Source organism: Bison bison, unplaced genomic scaffold, assembly GCF_000754665.1.
Source record: "Bison bison bison isolate TAMUID 2011002044 unplaced genomic scaffold, Bison_UMD1.0 scf7180017864035, whole genome shotgun sequence".
Lineage (NCBI taxonomy): Eukaryota > Metazoa > Chordata > Mammalia > Artiodactyla > Bovidae > Bison > Bison bison.
The window spans coordinates 17,173,493-17,177,150 of NW_011494607.1; the positions used below are offsets into that span (position 1 = coordinate 17,173,493).

Sequence of the window (3,658 nt, forward strand, 5' to 3'; positions counted from 1 at the left end):
CTCTTCCGATCTACAGACAATGGATAAAAATGTGGGTGGGGGGAGGGCCAACATCTTTATCCATTGTCTGTGACGTGCCAAGTGCTTTTCATTCTAGACATAATGCTTTTGACTGAGATCATGTTTGACCAATGTAAATATTAGTGTCAAAATAGAAGCTATGATAAAGTAGCACTACTTAGTAGGTGTGGAAATTTTCTTCATATTAAACTATGTGTCGTGATGTAATTTTTATGGCTTGGCTCAAGCGACAGTTTAAGAGCAGCCTCATTGATGTGGATGTGCTGTTACTGCTTTCTAACTCTGCCTACTACGTGGTCTATTATGATGATGAAGTTGACAAAGTAAACCAGTATCAAGGACTAAGTCTAGAAGACCTGGAAAAAATAGAAATAGGTCCCGAACCCACTCTTTTTGGTAAAGCCAAAGTTCTCCTGCATGCGATTGCACTACAGATATAAAGAAGCAAGTGGCTATTTCCACATACTGAAAGCTATAATGCGTAACCCAGAAGAGGATGGAAAAGATACCCTTCAGTGCATTGAGGAGATGCTGCAGATCACCAAGCAAGCCATGGGATTAGATGTACCTATAATAGAGAAAAAGCTTGAGAGGAAGAGCAGTAAACCTCTTGAAAACATCATTGGCATCAGATCTCAAAACCAAGGCTCTTCGGCCCAGGGAAAACAATTTTTAATGAGCAAAATTTCATCTCTAAATCAAAAAGTGAAACAGACCAAATCCAGTGTAAACATTGGTAATCTATGGAAGCTAAGAAACTTCACAAAACTTGAAGTGAGAGTTAACTTTCTAAAACCAAACTTAAAAGTAAATCTTTGGAAATCAGATAGTAGTCTTGAAACCATGGAAAATACAAGTGTGATGGATAATAAAGCCCAGGCAGAGTCAGAAAGGGAAAAGTCTTCAGATAATGACTCGTATCACTCTGATGAATTTCTTACAAATTCCAAGTCTGATGAAGACAGGCAGCTAACTCTTCAGAGAACGTAGTGCCAACAGACTATGTTCTTCCTAGTTGTGGTATCATTGCTTCAGCACCTCGATTAGGCAGTTGATCCCAGTCTATTAGCAGCACTGGTATCAGCATTCATGTTCTTTCAGAGGTTACTATTGTTCATGAAAGCGGGCTTGGAAAAGGCCCTGAGTCTTCTTTGAAGAAAAGTCCTTCCCCTGGCAACATACACGCATTGACTGGCTTTGCCAAGCCTGTGGATGTGTACTGCTACAGATTTGTTCAAGATGCACACAACAAAATGACCCACCTATCAGAAACCAGATCTGTTTCTCAGCAGGCTAGTGAGGAAGGAAATCAAATGACCAATCAAGTTTCTAGCAAAGAAACTCAGTTTGAATCCATAGAACAGATACCTTCTCCACCTTTTCAATTAGATGTGTCTTTTCCTACAGCAGTCCCACAGTTTTTGTCAGTTGAACCAGTGCATTCAGTTGTATCTCAAAAGACCCCTGGCTCTGAGTCTGGCATGCTTGAACTTGAGAGAGAGCTTCATGTAATTCCTTCTCCTTCACAGAGCCGTAGCAGCAGAGCAGTCTCTCCTTTTGCAAAGATTTGAAGTTCTATGGTCCAGTTTGCTAACATTACCCAAGCTGGATTAACCCAAGGGATAAACTTTGCAGTGGCAAAAGTTCAGAAGAGCCCTGAAGATCCTCAAGTAGTTAATGAAGTCCAGCAAAATGAACTTAAAAATATGTTTATACAATGCCAGACTCGAATAACTGAGATTTAGTTTTTAGTCACACAGAATCCTGTGGCTTTTATTCAACCCCCCAAAAAAGAGGTGTCACAGAGCCTGTACTGTATGTGAATCTAGGGATCACAAATTCTTTTTTTTTTTAATATAAATTTATTTATTTTAATTGGAGGTTAATTAGTTTACAATATTGTATTGGTTTTGCCATACATCAACATGAATCCGCCACGGGTATACACGTGTTCCCCATCCTGAACCCCCATCCCTCCTCCCTCCCTGTACAATCCCTCTGGGTCGTCCCAGTGCACCAGCACCAAGCATCCAGTATCATGCATTGAACCTGGACTGGCAATTCGTTTCATATATGATATTGTACATGTTTCAATGCCATTCTCCCAAATCATCCCACAGCAACAGAGACACAAATTCTAATTACGTTAATTTGGAAAGGTTTTAAAAGACCGAACCTAAGCAGATTTCCAAATTTGAGAGCTAGGGCAATGGAAGTGCATCATCCTAGAATAGGACCTAAGTAGCTTATACATTACAGAGCAGTTTGTCTCTTCACAAGTAATTCAGGAATAGATTACCTTGGGACATAATAATCTGAACCTTTTTGGAGTGGGGTGGATGGGCAGAATGTATGAAGTAGACTCAAAGAGTGGACATGGGTCCTTTTAGATGAGTAGCATTTTTCATAATTGTTACTGTTCTGTCAGCTTATTTCTGTGTGTTAACCTCTACAAGGTAAATTCTTAGTTTAGTGACTCTTCAGTGTTACTAGTATGGAGAATCATTTTAATATAAAAACTATTGGTTTAATTTTTGATGGCTTAACCATTCCCTATGGAGTTAACAGGGCAAAGGGCACTGGGGTCAAGGAATGTATGCCCATTTGATCCTAATTTTCCCCACATTCTATTTAAATTTAAAATATTCCTCCCTTTTATACCCCAAAGTCTAGGAGCATTAAGACCTGTCTGCCATGAAACCTGAGATATCAGATGTGAATACCATCACCTATTAATTTTGTTCTCTTTTCAGAAATGTTAAAAATATACACATTGGATACTGGTAAAGCTTGAAAGAAGTTTTCAAGTTGTAACTTTTTGCAGGGTATAGTCCATAACATCTTGTATAGGCTCTCAAAACTACTGAAAATTTTAGCCTGAAGCATGACTGTAACATTGACCATATGGAACCAAGGCCTTGTCTGTAAGCGCCCATACAGTAAGAGAGTTGTACATCTTAATCCAAACAAGTTCTGCTTTGTCTGATATCTTTAGAGCCTTACTCTGTTGAAGTGATTCTCAGCTAAATATTATGTCTGTTGTAACTCTGATAAGTATTCCACTTGTTTTATTTATTAGTGGTATCTTTTTTTGAAGTGTCAGATGTTGTGACTATTTAAAATAAAATATAATCTAAAGAAAAAAAAAAAAAACCATCTCATATGTAACAAAATTCCAACAAAGTTAAGACCCAGAGCAATGACCTTAAGATTAGGAAGTAAAGACTAGAGGGGCAAAGCAAAAGTTTTGAAGTACAAAAGTTGAAATAAGGTAGGGTTAGTATAATAATTCTTATTATGAAGAAACAAAGTTTTACTTATCCTTTGCTGCTGCTGCTGCTGCTGCTGCTAAATCACTTCAGTCGTGTCCGACTCTGTGCGACCCCATAGACGGCAGCCCACCAGGCTCCTCCGTCCCTGGGATTCTCCAGGCAACATCACTGGAGTGGGTTGCCATTTCCTTCTCCAATGCATGCAAGTGAAAAGTGAAAGTGAAGTCGCTCAGTCGTGTCTGACTCTTGGTGACCCCATGGACTGCAGCCTACCAGGCTCCTCTCTCCATGGGATTTTCCAGGCAAGAGTACTGGAGTGGGATGCCATTGCCTTCTCCGGTACTTATCCTTTAGCCCTAGCTAAT

At 39.5% G+C, this 3,658-nt stretch overlaps 1 pseudogene; it reads left to right on the plus strand.

Annotated features, from left to right (window-relative positions):
- Window positions 1–212: 212 nt before the first annotated feature.
- LOC104984805 lies at window positions 213–1,766 on the plus strand (annotated as a pseudogene).
- The last annotated feature ends 1,892 nt before the right edge of the window (window positions 1,767–3,658 follow it).